Source organism: Phyllobates terribilis, unplaced genomic scaffold, assembly GCF_046119375.1.
Source record: "Phyllobates terribilis strain yellow unplaced genomic scaffold, ASM4611937v1 Scaffold_5__5_contigs__length_657084704, whole genome shotgun sequence".
Taxonomy (NCBI): Eukaryota; Metazoa; Chordata; class Amphibia; order Anura; family Dendrobatidae; genus Phyllobates; species Phyllobates terribilis.
In genome coordinates, this window is record NW_027362765.1 from 325,320,647 (window position 1) to 325,339,445 (window position 18,799).

The window sequence follows — 18,799 nt, forward strand, 5'->3', positions numbered from 1 at the left end:
GGCTGGTTCTTCTAACTTTATTTTTTCTGAAAAGCCCAGAGAAGAACATACCTGGCTGAAATCATGCGCTGATTCATGCTGCCCATCGCTTGGGCTACATGAATCGACTGACAGGTTCTCCTTAACTAAATTAATAGAACTATTTTTCTTGTGTCAGCAGCTTTTCATAATTGTTTTAGGGATTGTTCTAATACAGCAGATTTGTGCTATGAACAATCTGAAGAAATAACTGCATTTAGATATAGAAAATTGATTTATAAACAATATAAAAAGGCTAGGAGGGAGGGAGGGAGGGAGATGGAAATAGGCCATATAAAGTGCAATCTCTGTAACCAGCCAGACTTGCCCTCTGCATAAACTGTGCAGTAAAACATTCATTTCCTGTTAATAGCCGCCTGGAAATTTTTAGGACGTCATCACTGTGTGTTATTCCCTTCTACAACAAACAAAGAAGTTATTTCTCTGTGTGTTATAAAGGTCACAGACTATACATGGGCTGCAGCCGTAGGCTTAGACATGGAATATAGTAAGCATGAAGGTACTGTAATATTGTTAGAGACTAATATCAGAACATGCATAATCTTGAATCTTTCTACAAGAGCTCAAGCCCCATTCACAACTCTATATTTTATTTTTTCAGAGACCTATTGTGGAGACAACAGGGGATGCTCTCGTACGCTGTCCCAAGACCGCATGGACCAGGGCTCATCCCACTGAAGGCCCATTCTCCTTTCCCGGGTGCATAATACTATTCAGACAACACAGGGTGAGGGTAAAACAGTGTGGCCATACTTTATTGAACCACCAAACAGACAATAAAACATATAGAACAGTCCCAGCAAATACCCAAGATGGTGCAAATGTCAGAGTCTCACCCTTCCGCTGTCTCGCCGGGATTAGAGCAGCTGCCACTTCGGGGCTTCCAGGGCCGACTACCCCCTTCAGTGGCACCCCACATTTGATGGGCACCAACAGAGAGGAGGTTAGCGACAAACTTAGGAAGCTGACAGTTCATTGAAGTACGTGGCCAGGTGGCCGGAGGGTCCCAACCTGGCTTTTCCAAATGTCTCCATGGGTTCAGTGATGGGCAGTGGATCAAATATGTATTCATATGGCTGTAGCCATGGTGCCTGGCTGTTGTTTTGTAGAGTCTCCTGGTTATGGTTTTGTAAGGTGCCAAATCTGTATATCACTTGAAACAGAGGCAGATCCCCCTTTTATAGTTCACAGGTCATGGGGAAAGTGATATGAGGTGATCTCTCATTGTTTGAGTATTTTAATCGATCTGCCAAGTATATCTTCCACTGTTTTGCAGGTCAACAAACTACATGGACTTATACAATGGATAATCTACATATTAGCAAACATCAATTGTTCCATGACCATAGGTCCCTGTCCTCTAAAGATACCAGACAATAAGTTACAACAAACATCAACTCCAGAGTTAACGTTTAGGCTCATATAACAATGTCCTATGTCTCTTGATTAGTGATGAGCGAGCACTAAAATGCTCGGGTACTCGTTGCTCGGGTCGAGGAAATTGCAATACTCGGGTGCTCGACCCGAGCAACGAGCCCAATGTAAGTCTATGGGAAACCCAAGCATTTTTCAGGCGGCTCCCCCCGGCGGTCTGCAGAGGGCCTAAAAATTGCCCAAATCAATGGGAACAGTGCTCAAATGACATGGGAACAGCATGGGGAAGAGCCCTGGAAGCATTTCTGACTCCCAGATCACTGCTGTCAACAATGTGCTCAGCGTATTACGCCACTTTTACGGACTCACAATAAAACATACAAAAACGAAACCAAAATGGATTTTCCTGGGAAATATGTTAAGGAACATCCTTTTCAGGTAATGACTTGTATATAAGGCAAAATAAATAACCAAAAACAAAAATGCTCCTCCACACCTTGGGCTATGTTCACACGTAGCGTTTTTGATGCGTTTTTGCACTTTTGGATTGCTTTCAACCAAAATATAACAGCCACGAGATCTCTCTTAAAATATAACCTTTAATAAATCTCTAAAAAAAGTATATAGTAAATACCTCCAAAATTCGATACCAATCCTCAATTAAATCCTGCTTATAACCAAATTGACAAATACTACCTCTAGAAAGATCAAAACAAGAGGCAGAGGATGCCAGGTAATAACAAAAATAGCTCTAAAACACGTAATATCTAGACCGCCCTATTAGAATGCAAACATATGACCTACAAAAAGGCCAATAATTTCCAACAAATCCTTGTCAGTAAATGAAAAAACATACAGTGTTATCAAATATTAGTGACATGTGTGGATCTCACCCATTTTTTGTGCATGTGGGCATCATTCGGGTTTCTTCATCCCCTTCAGTCCATTGGTTCCTCAGGAGAAAATCTACCCTGTCGTGCCCCTGGTGTTAGCTCCCGCCCTAACAAGGGCAGTACCCAAATATGTCCTAACAATGTCACTGACAAAAAAGATCCCTCCCGACGCGTTTCTTCCTCCTTATCGGGGATTCATCAGGGGAGTGTATTTGGTATTTTTTGGGGGGCCCTAAATATTAAAATGGGCAATAAAAGCCTCTGATGTTCTGATACTAAAACTTGCCTAAATAACAACCTCTGGATTTGAGTGATGTTTAGAACGATTGATTAATATATATGAAGAACATGCATTTATTTTCATATATGGAGAACATAGACTAATGAGAATAAGAACGATAATTGGCTCCCATGAGGTGTGGAAATGAGAGATTAACTTCTATAATGAGAATAAGGACGATATTTGGCCCCCTTGATATGTGAGAATTAGATGAAATTCCCCTCGAAGAGAGGAGAGTGGTATATAATAATAAGAAATTCTATGAGAGATTCATGCCTTAAAAACCGCCTTTGACAAAGGCGCAGGAGAGATGCGGCATAGACACCTAGCAATGAAGTGAATGGTGCATGTGTTGGATATCCAGAGATACTGCTATGTTTTCAAAGTGCCAGGAGATGACGCGGACAATGTGCGTTCCAGGCACCCGGAACTGCTGTCGGAGCGTGCGTTTCAGACGCCCAGCAATGACGTGGCTGGGGGTGACAGAAGCGGTGTGCGTTCCAGGCGCCCGGAAATGATGCAAACAAGATGCGTCCCGGGCAGCCGGAAGTAACGTAAGTGATGTGCGTTCCAGACACCCGGAAATGACAGGATATGCGTTCCGGGTGCCTGAAAGGACACAATAAATAAATGTCCCGGGCACTAAAGATAATAATTTGAGTTGCGACTTAGCAATAGCCTAGGTCGCGGTTTTAGAGATTTATAACAGAAAAAGGCTAAGAAAAGCCACATGGGGAATTTAAATATACAGCTTTTGACTGGGGGATAGGTCACATGATATTACTATGGGAGTATACGGAGTCACATGACATCATTATGAAAGTATATGAAATAAATGTAGAGCATTTAAATCTATTTGATCTCGGTTTATTACAAGTTGAATCTGGAGGAAGTAAAATATTATATTATACTTCATGGAAAAGAAATGATGGATTATGGCAAGGGATTCAAACTGGGAATAAGCCCCACCCAGGAAATGACATAGAACGCTAAGAAATGGAGGGAAAAAGAATGCATTTAAACAGAGAAGGTTGATGTGTGTTCATCCCCCATTTTTGCATCTGGAGATAGTGGTAGCAGTACTCTGTATCACTGAGATGGACTCTCACCATTGTGAGGTTCATTACATTTTTTAAGTCACTTGGCACTTTAACCCCTTAATAACATCTGACGTACTAATACGCGTCTGTGCCCTGGGACTTAAGAGCCAGACCCGTATTAGTACGTCATCGCGATCGCGCGCGCACACAGGCTGTGCGGGCGCGATCGCCGCCGGGTGTCAGCTGATTGTCACAGCTGACACCCGGTACTATGTGCAGGGAGCGGTCCTGCACCGCTCCCAGCACATTAACCCCCGCGATGCTGCGATCGAAGTCGATCGAAGTCGATCGCGGCATTGCGGGGGCAAGGGGAGGTGATCGGCGATACTCACCTCCTCTTCCGGCTTCCAGCGCAGTCTGCAAAGGCTTCCCGGGTGTTGCCATGACGACCCGATGTCGTCATGACAACATCCGAGTCACCAGAGAGCAGGAAGATTGCTTGGACATGCGCAGTGCATCTCCAAGCAATCTTCACACTGTGCACTTCTGACAGCCTTCATGGCATAGGGATGGTGCTCCATTCCTGTGCCATGCAGGCGATCAGAAAAAAAAAAGTGAAAGTCCCAGAGTGGGACAAAGTAATAAAGTGTATAAACTGTGTGAAAGTGGAAAAAAAAAAAAAAAAAATGTGCAAAAATATTATAAAAAAATAAAAAAAATAATACACCAAAAATAAAAATATAATGTACCCATCAATAAATATTATTATAAAAAAATAAAAAAAAAACAGTAAAAGTACACATATTTGGTATCGCCGCGTCCGGAACAATCTGACCTATAAAACTGTCCCACTAGTTAACCCCTACAGTGAACACAGTAAAAAAAAAAAAAAAAAAACGAAGCAAAAAACAATGCTTTATCACCATACCGCCAAACAAAAAGTGGAATAACACGCGATCAAAAAGACGCATATAAATAAAAATGATACAACTGAAAACGTCATCTCGTCCCGCAAAAAACAAGCCGCCATACAGCTCCATCAGCCGAAAAATAAAAAAGTGATAGCTCTCAGAATAAAGCGATACTAAAAAATATTTTTTTCTATAAAATAGCTTTTATTGTGTATAAGCGCCAAAACATAGAAAAATGATACAAATGTGGTACCGCTGTAAACGTACTGACCCGAAGAATAAAGCTACCTCATCAATTTTACCACACGCGGAACAGAATAAAAAAAAAAAAAAAAAAAATTCCTGAATTGTTGGTTTTTGTTTATTCTGCCTCCCAAAAATCGGAATAGAAAGCGATCAAAAAATGTCACGTGCCTGAAAATGGCACCAATAACAACGTCAAGTCATCCCGCAAAAAACGAGCTGTCACATGACTGTCTGCCAAAATCTGGAAAAATTATAGCTCTCAAAATATGGCGATGCGAAAACTAGATTTTACAAAAAATGCATCTTTTAGTGTGTGACAGCTGTCAGTCATAAAAACCCCATATGATTCTGGCATTGCTGTAATCACACCGACCCAAAGAATAAAGTCATCTAATCACTTATACCGCACAAGGAACGGCGTCAAAAATAAACTCTTGGGTTAGGATTGGGCTAGGGTTAGGGCTGGGTTTGGGGCTAGGGTTGTGCTGGGGCTAGGGTTGTGCTGGGGCTAGGGTTGTGCTGGGGCTAGGGTTGTGCTGGGGCTAGGGCTGGGGTTGGGATTTTTTTCAAAAGTAAGAAAAAAAGATGACGATATGGCGACTAGTGTTGAGAGCAAGTGCTCGCTACTTGAGTTTGCATCGGTTGCTCTGGTATGCATTGAGTATCGTGGGTATTTGAGTGACATGCTCGAGTCTCTGCCCCATATGCTTCGCGGCCAAAAAACTTTACGGGGATTGCCTGCCATGCACGAGCGATCCCCGCATGTTTTTTTTTGGGTGTCTAATAACCGTGAAACATGCGGAGCAGGGACTCGAGCATGTCACTCGAGCACACACTGTACATGGTGCATACCTGAGTACCCGATGCAAACTCAAGTAGCGAGCACTTGCGCTCAAGAATAATGACAACTTATTCAATATGATGACATAATGTAAACAAATTCTGTGCCGTACCACTGGGTTCAAAATGTTCACTATACACCTTAATAAAATCCTTGAGGGGTATAGTTTCCAAAATGGGGACACTTGTGGGGGAGCTCCACTGTTTAGGCACACAGGGACTCTCTAAATGCAACATGGTATCCGCTAACAAATTGTCGGCTCAAATTGTTAGCGGATATCATGTTGCATTTGGAGAGTCCCTGTGTGCCCAAACATTGGAGCTCCCCCACAAGTGACCCCATTTTGGAAGCTAGACCCCCCAAGGCACCTATCTAGATGCATAGTGAGCACTTGGAACCCCAGGTGCTTCACAAATTGATTCATAAAAATGAAAAAGTGTTTTTTTTTTCACTTTTTCATTATTACGAATCAATTTGTGAAGCACCTGGGGGTTCCAAGTGCTCACTATGCATCTAGAAATGTGCCTTGGGGGTCTAGTTTCCAAAATGGGGTCATTTGTGGGGGAGCTCCAAAGTTTGGGCACAGAGGGGCTCTCCAAACGCAATGTGGTGTCCGCTAACAATTTGAGCCGATTTTCCATTCAATTTGTTAGCGGATACCATGTTGCATTTAGAGAGTCCCTGTGTGCCCAAACATTGGAGCTCCTGCACAAGTGACCCCATTTTGGAAACTAGACCCCCCAAGGCACCTATCTAGATGCATAGTGAGCACTTGGAACCCCTAGGTGCTTCACAAATTGATTCGTAAAAATGAAAAAGTGTTTTTTTTTTCACTTTTTCATTATTACGAATCAATTTGTGAAGCACCTGGGGGTTCCAAGTGCTCACTATGCATCTGGAAAGGTGCCTTGGGGGGTCTAGTTTCCAAAATGGGGTCACTTGTGGGGGAGCTCCAAAGTTTGGGCACAGAGGGGCTCTCCAAACGCAATGTGGTGTCCGCTAACAATTTGAGCCGATTTTCCATTCAATTTGTTAGCGGATACCATGTTGCATTTAGAGAGTCCCTGTGTGCCCAAACATTGGAGCTCCCCCACAAGTGACCCCATTTTGGAAACTAGACCCCCCAAGGCACCTATCTAGATGCATAGTGAGCAGTTGGAACCCCCAGGTGCTTCACAAATTGATTCGTAACAATGAAAAAGTGTTTTTTTTTTCACTTTTTCATTATTACGAATCAATTTGTGAAGCATCTGGGGGTTCCAAGTGCTCACTATGCATCTAGATAGGTGCCTTTGGGGGTCTAGTTTCCAAAATGGGGTCACTTGTGGGGGAGCTCCAATGTTTGGGCACACAGGGGCTCTCTAAACGCAACATGGTGTCCGCTAATTATTCAAGCAAATTTTACAATCAAAAAGTCAAATGGCGCTCCTTCCCTTCCGAGCCCTACAGTGCGCCCAAACAGTGTTTTTTCCTCAAATATTGGGTATCTGCGTGCCCAGGGGAAATTGCACAACAAATTTTGCGGTCCATTTTTTCTTGTTACCCCTGTGAAAATAAAAAAAATTGGGTCTAAAGTAACATTTTTGTGAAAAAAGTTAAATGTTCATTTTTCTCTTCCACATTCAAAAAATTCCTATGAAGCACCTGAAGGGTTAATAAAGGTCTTGAATGTGGTTTTGAGCACCTTGAGGGGTGCAGTTTTTAGAATGGTGTCACTTTTGGGTATTTTCTGTCATAAAGACCTCTCAAAGTGACTTCAAATGTGATGTGGTCCCTAAAAAAATGGTTTTGTAAATTTTGTTGGAAAAATGAGAAATCGCTGGTCAACTTTTAACCCTTATAGCTCCCTAACAAAAAAAAATTTTGGTTCCAAAATTGTGCTGATATAAAGTAGACATGTGGGAAATGTTATTTATTAACTATTTTGTGTGACATATCGCTCTGATTTCAGGGCTTAAAAATTCAAATTTTGAAAATTGCAAAATTTTCAAAATTTTCGCCAAATTTCCGTTTTTTTCACAAATAAACGCAAGTGATATTGAAGAAATTTTTCCACCATCATGAAGTACAATACGTCACGAATAAACAATCTCAGAATCAGGGGGATCCGTTGAAGCGTTCCAGAGTAATTACCTCATAAAGTGACAGTGGTCAGAATTGTAAAAATTGGCCCGGTCATTAACGTGCAAACCACCCGCGGGGCTTAAGGGGTTAATGGCACAGAGTCACTTTTTTGCTCTTTTGTATGGCCGATGCCCCCCCAAAAATACCAAATACACTCCCCTGATGAATCCCCGATAAGGAGGAAGAAAAGCGTCGGGAGGGATCTTTTTTGTCGGTGACATTGTTAGGACATATTTGGGTACTGCCCTTGTTAGGGCGGGAGCTAACACCAGGGGCACGACAGGGTAGATTTTCTCCTGAGGAACCAATGGACTGAAGGGGATGAAGAAACCCGAATGATGCCCACATGCACAAAAAATGGGTGAGATCCACACATGTCACTAATATTTGATAACACTGTATGTTTTTTCATTTACTGACCAGGATTTGTTGGAAATTATTGGCCTTTTTGTAGGTCATATGTTTGCATTCTAATAGGGCGGTCTAGGCATTACGTGTTTTAGAACTATTTTTGTTATTTCCTGGCATCCTCTGCCTCTTGTTTTGATCTTTCTAGAGGTAGTATTTGTCAATTTGGTTATAAACAGGATTTAATTGAGGATTGGTATCGAATTTTGGAGGTATTTACTATATACTTTTTTTAGAGATTTATTAAAGGTTATATTTTAAGAGAGACCTCGTGGCTGTTATATGTTGTTAATACTGAGGAAAATTGTCTGCCGTATGTTAAGCAGATTATAGCTATTCTATTGTGTTTATTCTGTTATCTGATGGCGGGGTTCCTGGAAGTGGGTCTAAATACAGAGCAGTGGCTGTCTGAAGTGAAGGAAGTATTCTCTGAGAAAACATTTACTCAAAAGAGATACACTCCTACCTTCAATGCCGCTTTTAAGGAACTGACTAAAACATATACTGTAAACAACAAATTTTCTCGTGGTGGAAGATACAAATCATAGAAAATTATGTAAAAAATGGTATAGTTCCAAGAGGATTAAGGATCACACTACTTCCAGGACAGAGGAGTAGGAATACTGAATTGTTATCTAAATGGGAACAAGAAGCTACAAGTAGCTCGATACGGTTTATGCAGTTGCTTCTTGATGAGGAGAAACAGAATTTATTAAGGCTGAATGAGAAATTAAAGGAACAAATAGAGGTTACAAAACAATTTCAGAGTGAACCAGATTTTAAGAACAAAGAAACCCTCTTACAATATACAATAGAGAGGTTTCAATACCATCTAAAAGAGCGCAAGCATAAACAGTATCAAAGGGACCTACAAGAGTTTAAGGAGAATAAAGCTTATCGTTTCTTGGAGGAGAGACCAGAACTAAAAGATACGGTTACTGATCTCTCATCCACGGAAACAGATTTTTCTGATAATGAATGTACAAGTAAACCCTTTAGGAGTAGACAGAGAGGAAGAGGTAGAGGTAGGTATAGAGGGGATAGAAACAATAGACCATAACCAAATGGAGGTTTTTTAGAAAGGAATTATTACCTCAGGAACTGAAATACCTAGAGAAGTCCTCAGTTATAAATTTATCTGATCGTCATGTCACACAAACAGAAATGAATGTACTAAGCAATGGTCTATCATATGTACCAACGAGTGACTTCAATCTTTTTGATTGGGTCAAAGACCTCAACTTATTTACCCGGAAGTTGAGGTGGCAAAAATTTTTATGAAGAAAGATAAATAATTCTGTGCCGATTTGAATATTCCTCTTGATTTGCTATCTGATGTACAAGAGCTAGCTGGCTTAAATGAGTACCCTGATGGGTCAGATGGCATGGGACCTTACACATCTTTAAGAAATAAAAGCACAAAAATGCCTCCACCCACTGGAGATTTATCAGCAATAGATGTTTTTACAAATATGGTAACAAAAGACTTAGTAGAACTAGAGACTAAAACTTCTAAACCAAACTGTTCTAGAGAAGAGATTCAAGCACTCAAAACCCTAAAAAGTGATGACAAAATAGTGATTAAAAAATCAGATAAAGGGGGAAACATAGTTGTCATGAGGGCTGAAAACTATGAGAACATATATATGAAAATATTAGCGGATAAGAACAACTATGCCGTTCTATCCAATAATCCCACCACAGATATGAGAAATAAATTGGAAAAAATTCTTAAAAAGCTAGGGAAGATAACTCGATAAGCAATAGTGTTGAGCGAGCACTAAAATGCTTGGGTGCTCGAAGCTCGGGCCGAGCTCGCCGTGATACTCGGGTGCTCGACCCGAGCAACGAGCCCAATGTTAGTCTATGGGAGACCCGAGCATTTTTGCGGCGGCACCCCCGGCAGTCTTTTAAAAGCCTAACAAGTGCCCAAAACGATAGTGACAGTGCTCAAATGACATGGGGATCGCCCCAGGAAGCATTTCTGACCCCCAGGTCACTGCTGTCAACAACGTGATCAGAGGTATTAAGCCACTTTTAAGGGCTCACAATAAAACGTTCAAAAACGAAACTGAAACTGCTTTCCTGTGAAATATGTTAAGGAAGTTCCTTTCCAGGGTAAAGACTTGTGTATTGCTTTCAACCGCGACAAATGCATTCACCGGGAAATGTCATTTTAATATTTTACAACCTTATCTGGCCATGTGCTGTGTGACACATGCATACAGTGCTGAAAAGACATGGGAACAGCATGGGGAAGACCCCTGAAAGCATCTCTGACACCCAGGTCACTGCCTAAAAGTGTGTCCATCAGAAGTCATCCTTGCTACATCAGAAGATGCAGACTTGCAACTATCCCCGTGCAAGTCCTTGTCCCAGGGCAGTGTTCAATTGTACCTCCCCCATTCATTGCAATGCAAGCACAAATATGCAGCCAACCACCCACCCACCCCCAGGTTGCACTACCATACTGCTTGCTTGCACTTGAAATTGGGCCTTTTAGGCATGTGGAGGCGGAATCTGGCCACCACGTCATGGCTGCATTGGCAGCATAGTATCCGTACTCAGTCCCCAGCCGCCCAGCGGCAGGGTGTCCACACACGGTCCTCAGCTGCCTGGGGGCAGCCGGGTGTCCATAAACGGTCCCCAGCCGCCCCTATTTCTCCTGTCAACTTCCCCCCACACACTTTTCTTAGCCCGGCCTGCTTTAGGGCAGCATTGGACGAGCCCACCAGAGAACCAGACTCCTCCGGTGGGCCCTGGCTTCTCCATCAGGGGAGTTGAGAATGCCAAGGTGAGGAGCATGATGATGATGATAGAAGTTAGCATCTGCTTTGTTTTCTTGGAATGCAAGCGTAAGTGTGCAGCCTGCCACCCACCCACCCCCAGGCTGCAATACCATACTGCTAGCTTTCACTTGAAATGGGGCCTTTTAGTTTGGAGGAGACCGAAGCTGGCCACTACCTCATGGCTGCTTCGGCAGCGAGGTATCCATACTCAGTCCCCATCCGTCCCTATTTTTCCCGGTGTGCCTTATACATAAGATTAAGCGCGCATACCAAAACATTACCTGTGCCCTCCCCAGTGCATTTAGTGGGAAGGACAGCCTATTCCGCTGTAGTGTGTGCATGCCAAACCCCTGTTCATGGTACATGTGAAGATGCCTCCCACCCTGCACCTGTCATTGCAGACTTGCAACTATCCCCGTTCAAGTCCTTGTCCCAGGGCAGTGTTCAATTGTACCTCTCCGAATTCCTTGCAATGCAAGTGCAAGTATGCAGCCTGCCACCCACCCACCCCCAGGCTGCAATACCATACTGCTTGCTTGCACTTGAAATTGGGTCTTTTAGGCATGTGGAGGCGGAATCTGGCCACCACGTCATGGCTGCATTGGCGGCCCGGTATCCATACTCAGTCCCCAGCCGCCTGGCGGCCAGGTGTCCACGCTTGGTCCCCAGCCGCTAGGGGGCGGCCGGGTGTCCATACTTGGTCCCCAGTCACCCCTCGGCCGGGTGTCAACACACGGTCCCCAGCCGACTGGAAGCAGCGTGGTGTCCATAAACGGTCCCCTGCCGCGCCTATTTCTCCTGTCAACTTCCCCCCACACACTTTTCTTAGCCCGGTCTGCTTTAGGGCAGCATTGGACGAGCCCACCAGAGAACCAGACTCCTCCGGTGAGCCCTGGCTTCTCCATCAGGGGAGTTGAGAGTGCCAAGGTGAGGAGCAGGATGATGATGATAGAAGTTAGCATCTGCTTTGTTTTCTTGGAATGCAAGCGCTTGTATGTAGTAGTGGCTAGGCCTGAGGTGGTCAGCGTTTTGGCGCATATCCTACCTCCTCCGAGGATTGCTGGATGTTTTCCTGCTACTATCCCAGTTCTATGACTCCCGTTAAAACAAAGTGATAAATGATGGATGAGGTGGTGGCAAAGGAGAAAGAGCAGGAGGAACAGGGACCATTCACATCAATATCAGGCCAGTCAACCACATATGTCTTGTAGGATATGTTTCTGTAACAAAAGGAGCGGCTCGGCTACACAGTTATAGGGCATACAGTGAGTGCAATGCCTACCAAAAATTTCAAGGCACTCCAATGCCCCTTGGAAATGACATGGAGGTCAGAGGGCCTTAACTAAACCATGTTTTCCATTTATAGCAACTGGGTCTCCTGTACACTGTTGGCCTAAGCAGTGAATGGAAGGCTTTCCAAAAATTATGAGGAACTGCACTGCTCCTTGAAACAGACGTGGATTACAGCATACTAAAAACCTTCTACCCATTATTGGGGAGTGGGTCTCCCTTAGTTTTCGCCTTTGCATTGAAAAGCAAAAGCTGAATAAAATTAGGAGGAAATGCAATGCCCGTTGGAATAGTCGTGGAGGTTAGAGGTAATTAAAAACAACATTTCAATGCCCCTTGGAAGAGCTGTTGAGTTCAGAGTGGTTTAACAAGACGGTTTTAATGCCCCTTGGAAGAGACATGGAGGTCACAGTAGCTTAAGAAGACGATTTTAATGCCCCTCGGAAGAGACGTGTAGGTCCCAGTAGCTTAACAAGACGGTTTTAATGCCCCTCGAAAGAGACGTGGAGGTCACAGTAGCTTAACAAGACGGTTTTAATGCCCCTTACAAGAGCCATGCAGTACAGCATATTACAAACATTATTCCCATTATTGGGGAGTGGGTCTCCCATAGTCTTTGCTTATGCCTTCCAAGCAAAAGCTGCCAAAAATTAGGACAGAGGAACTTGCAATGCCCCTTACAAGAGCCATACAGTACAGCATATTACAAACATTATTCCCATTATTGGGGAGTGGGTCTCCCATAGTCTTTCCTTATGCCTTCCAAGCAAAAGCTGCCAAAAATTAGGTTGAAATGCAATGCCCGTTCGAAGAGTCGTGGAGGTTAGAGTTAATTAAAAACAACATTTCAATGCCACTTGGAAGAGCTGTGGAGTTCAGAGCGGTTTAATAAGATGCTTTTAATGCCCCTCGGAAGAGATGTGGAGGTCCCAGTAGCTTAACAAGATGGTTTTAATGCCCCTCGGAAAAGTGGTGGAGGTCGCAGTAGCTTAACAAGACAGTTTTAATGCCCCTCGGAAAAGTGGTGGAGGTCGCAGTAGCTTAACAAGACGGTTTGAATACCCCTTCGAAAAGTGTTGGAGGTCGCAGTAGCTTAACAAGACGGTTTTAATGCCCCTTACAAGAGCCATACAGTACAGCATCTTAAAAATATTATTCCCATTATTGGGGAGTGGGTCTCCCACAGTTTTTGCTTATGCCTTCCATGCAAAAGCTGACAAAAATAAGGACGGAGGAACTTTCAATAATGGCAACATGGACCACGGTCACCCTGGTGGTATAGTGGTGGTGGAGGCTGAGGATAAGGAAAAGAGCCTAAAACAGCCGAAATGAGGAAGCGTATACCCATGTCGGGTGAGAAGCGGTGCATGTGAATACACCTCCCGAAATAACACAGTGGATTTGACTTTATGTTACTCTGCTGTCATTTGGTGGTGATGAGAAGTCTGGCCCAATCCAGCCCTTTTTCATTTTGATAAGGGTCAGCTTGTCAGCATTGTCAGTTGACAGGCGAGTGCGCTTATCAGTTATAATTCCCCCCAGCGGCACTAAAAACACGCTCCGATAACACGCTAGCGGCAGGGCAGGCCAGGACCTCCAAGGCGTACAGAGCGAGTTCTTTCCAAGTGTCCAGCTTGGATACCCAATAATTAAAAGGCACAGAGGAATCACGGAGGACGATGGTACGGTCGGCAAGGTCACCATCTTTTGAAACTTTCCACTCCTTGTGAGAGTACACCGCGCCTCAGGGTCTGTCCAAAGGGAGGGTCTGAGAAAATGGTCCCAGAACATTGACAGTGTTCCCCTGCCTCTGCTGGATTGGAGTTGCATCTCTCTCGTATGTACGCCTTAGTTGGGCAACGAATTGTGACCTCTGCCGCTAGCGTGCTCAGATGGGAATTTTTTTAACAGTTCTGAAGCAAGGGCCTTCTGGTACTGCCCCATTTTTGTAGACCTCTCCACCTCAGGAATGGAATAAGAGAGTGAAAGTTCTCCTTGTAGCGGGGGTCTAAAAGTGTCACCAACCAGTAATGACTGTCACACAACATGTTGACAACGCGAGGGTCACGGTTAAGGCAGCATAACATAAATTCAGCCATGCGTGCCATACTAGTAATGGGCAAGACTTCCGTGTCCTCACCAAGATGACGACTGACCATGCTCTCCTCCTCCTCCTCCTTCCCCCTGTCCTCAGGCCACCCACGCTGAACCGATGGTATGACAGTTGTACAGGTACTACCATCTACAGCGCATGATACAAGCTCCTGTTCTTCCTCCTCCTCCTCCTTCTCCTCTCCCTCATTGTCCCCCAATGCACGTTGGGATGAGATGAGGCTGGGATGTGTGTAATCGACCGCTACGGCTTCTTGATCCATCTCATCATACTCTGGCTGCAATGCCTCCTCTTTAATTCTCTGCAGAGGGCGTTGCAAAAGACAGACAAGTGTAATGCTGATGCTAATGATGGCGTCATCGCCACTCACCATCTTGGTGGACTCCTCAAAGTTTGTCAAGATGGTACATATGTCAGACATCCAGGTCCACTCCTGAGGTCTTATGTGTGGAGTCTGACCTGAATATCGACGGCCTTGTTGCAGCTGGTACTCCACAACTGCCCTCTTCTGCTCACAAATCCTTTGCAACATGTGGAGGGTAGAGTTCCAACGTGTGGGGACATCACACACCAGTCGGTGTGACGGAAGCTGCAAACGCTGCTGCAACACAGCAAGGGTGGTGGAAGCTGTAGCCGACTTGCGAAAATGAGCTGACAGGCGGCGTACTTTGACGAGCAGATCTGGCAACTCGGGGTGCTATTTAAGAAACCGCTGAATCACGAGGTTAAGCACATGAGCCAGGCATGGCACGTGTGTGATCTCGCCTCACCTCAGAGCCGCCACCAGGTTACGGCCATTGTCACACACGACCATGCCTGGATGTAGGTTCAGCGGTGTCAGCCACAGATATGCCTGCTCTTTCACAGCTGTCCACAACTCACAAGCAGTGTGAGGTTTCTCACCTAAGCTTATGAGTTTCAGCACAGCCTGTTGCCGCTTGGCGGAGGCAGTACTGCAGTGCTTCCAGCTTGTAACTGATGTGGTGATATCTGATATGGAGGCTGAACATGAGGAGGAGGATGATGCGCAGGAGCTGTACACTGTGGGGGCAACTCTGATTGACATAGGGATCGCAATCCTCATTGTGGGGAGGATGAGTTCCGTCCCAAGGTCCGACTGGGTCCCGGCTTCCACTATGTTTACCCAGTGTGCCGTCAGGGAGATGTACCGTCCCTGGCCACAAGCACTTGTCCACGTGTCCATTGTCAGGTGGACTCTCCCAGTAACTGCGTTGTTGAGGTCACGGCAGATGTTTTGGGACACGTGCTTGTGTAGTGCGGGGATAGCACACCGGGCAAAATAGTGTCGGCTGGGGACCGAGTACCGAGGGACGGCCACCGCCATAAGGTTGTGGAAGGATTCTGTCTCCACCAGCCTAAAAGACAGCATTTCCAACGCAAGCAGTCGTGAAATGTGCGAATTTAGGACTGTGGCCTGTGGGGGGTTAGCTGCGAATTTCCGCTTTCATTCAAAGGTCTGGTATATGGACAATTGAACGCTGCGGTGGGACGTGGACGTGGACGTTGATGCTGTTTCTTGAGAAACTGCCATAACAAGTGAAGACTGAGAGGACGGGGCATCTTTGCATGCAGTATGGACAGGGGATTGCCTTGCACACACAACAGGGGGATCTATTGCACGCACAACAGTGGAAGAAGCAGTGGTGACACCCGCTGACACTGGTCGTGGACCCTGGGGTTCACCCCACAAAGTCGGGTGCTTTGCTGCCATGTGCCTGATCATGCTGGTGGTGGTCAGGTCGGTAGTTTTGTCACTCCTGCTGATGCTGGCATGGCAGGTGGTACAAATGGCCTTTTGGGGTTATCAGCAGAGTATTTAAAAAAATTCCAGACTCTGGAAGGCCTACAGGTTGTACTGGCAACGTCCCTCATGTTGGTGTTACGGGGAACTGTTGCCTGCCTTCTGTGTGTGGCCACCACACTGCTTCTTTCTGCCTGTTGGAGTACTCTGCCTCCCTCACCCTGTGTGCTGCTGGCCTCGCTCTGCATGTCCTACTGCCACGTTGGGTCAGTTACTAGATCATCCACTACCTCCTCCTCTTCCACTTGCGCACCACAATCCTCCTCCTCACTTCCTGGCAATTGTGTCTCGTCATCGTCCACCTCTTGTGACAAATTGCCGGCGTCGACTTCCTGTGGCCATGACTGTTCAAATATTTGGGCATCGCTACATGGGATCTCCTCTTCCACCACTTCAAGCGGAGCAGGCGAGGGGCACAAATCTGGAAATGGACCAGTGAACAGCTCTTCAGAGTGTCCAAATGTGGAATCAGTTGCTGTCTGACGACACTCGGCATGGTGGGAGGAAGGAGCATCAGGGTGAGGAGGAGTATGCGGTCGAGACTCATGGCTACTAAGATTTGACCGTGTGGAAGACAGACCGGAGGTGGTGGTGCCCAGATAACTGGAAGTATTATCTGCTATCCAATTAATAACCTGTTCACACTGATCAGATCGCAATACTGGTGTTGTTCTGTGCTTCCCTAGTAATTCGGTCAAGAAGTGGGAGCGAGAAGATGTGGCTGTTGGTTGTGGCACATTTTCACCTTGGCCACGGCCCCGTCCTCTGCACGCACCATCACCAGAACGTCCCTTGCCACGCGCCTTGCCCATTGTAAAGGAAGTAAAATAGCTTACACTCGCACTATCAATGGAAAAAGAGTAATAAAAAGTAGATTAGAACTGTGGAAAGGAAAACCAGAGTTCTATTTCTCTGGCCTACACCCGACTCTTTTAAACAATCTGAACAATCAGGGAGAAACTATTACTGTTTTTCTTTGCGGAAAAAATAACAAAAGCTGAATAATAGAGATTTTTTACCGTGGAATGGCAAAACCACAGCTATAATTTACTGGTGTATACCAGACTTTTTTAAATATACATATTTGCGGCTGAACAGTGAGCGACACACTCAAACTGTTTTTTTTTAGATACAAATGGCCCAAAAGTGGATAATACAGATGTTTGAACCGTGGAACTGCAAAACCATACTTCTGTCTCTCTGGCCTACACCAGATTATTTTCAACAGATATATTTGTGTCTGAAAAATCAGGGAGACACTATTCGTTTTTTTTTTACGGCAAAAAATGCCAAAAGCAGGATAATAGAAATTTTTTTACCGTGGAACAGCAAAACCACAGTTATAATTTACTGGTGTATACCAGACTTTTTTAAATATATATATTTGTGGCTGAAAAGTGAGCGACACACTCAAACTGATTTTTTTTTTAGACACAAATGGCCCAAAAGTGGATAATACAGAGGTTTGAACCGTGGAACTGCAAAACCACACTTCTGTCTCTCTGGCCTACACCAGGTTATTTTCAACAGATATATTTGTGTCTGAAAAATCAGGGAGACACTATTAGTTTTTTTTTTTACGGCAAAAAATGCCAAAAGCAGGATAATATTGATTTTTTTACCGTGGAACAGCAAAACCACAGTTATATTTTACTGGTGCATACAAGACGTTTTTAAATATATATATTTGTGACTGAAAAGTGAGCGACACACTCAAACTGTTTTTTTTTTTAGATACAAATGGCCCAAAAGTGGATAATACAGAGGTTTGAACCGTGGAACTGCAAAACCACACTTCTGTCTCTCTGGCCTACACCAGACTATTTTCAACAGATATATTTGTGTCTGAGAAATCAGGGAGACACTATTAGTTTTTTTTTTACGGCAAAAATTGCCAAAAGCAGGATAATAGATATTTTTTACCGTGGAACAGCAAAACCACAGTTATAATTTACTGGTGTATACCAGACTTTTTTAAATATATATATTTGCGGCTGAAAAGTGAGCGACACACTCAAACTGTTTTTTTTTTAGATACAAATGGCCAAAAAGTGGATAATACAGAGGTTTGAACCGTGGAACTGCAAAGCCACACTTCTGTCTCTCTGGCCTACACCAGACTATTTTCAACAGATATATTTGTGTTAGAAAAATCAGGGAGACAGTATTAGTTTTTTTTTTACGGCAAAAAATGCCAAAAGCAGGATAATAGAGATTTTTTACCGTGGAACAGCAAAACCACACTTCTGTCTCTCTGGCCTACACCAGACTATTTTCAACAGATATATTTGTGTCTGAAAAATCAGAGACACACTTTTTTTTTGGGGGGGGGGGGGGACACCAAAAGGTTAATAAGATGGTTATTTTTACAGTGTGAAGGAGGAAAAAAAAAGAGGATTTAGATGAAAAAAAAAGGATTTTTCCTGGCCCCCGAGACCTGGAGCTAAGTCCAGCAATTTCAGCAACAGGAGCACACAGGACTGTAATGCATCGTTTGCTGGTGTAACCACTGCATCTCCTATACAGCCTGCCTGCCTGCATGATATCTGGGAAGGATATTAGTCCTGAGAAGGACTGTTTGTTTGATCTGGCAGTCTTTACAGACCCTACACTAACTATTTCGCAGCTA

The 18,799-nt window shown here is 44.4% G+C and overlaps 1 long non-coding RNA gene across 1 annotated transcript in view; it reads left to right on the top strand.

The window, feature by feature from the left end:
- Nucleotides 1-418: 418 nt before the first annotated feature.
- Nucleotides 419-18,799, top strand: part of LOC141273143 (uncharacterized) — a 95,903-nt gene continuing 77,522 nt past the window's right edge. The window contains exons 1-2 of the long non-coding RNA XR_012322069.1: nt 419-538; nt 641-766. This is a non-coding gene — a long non-coding RNA (uncharacterized lncRNA). The remainder of the gene's footprint in view (nt 539-640; nt 767-18,799) is intronic.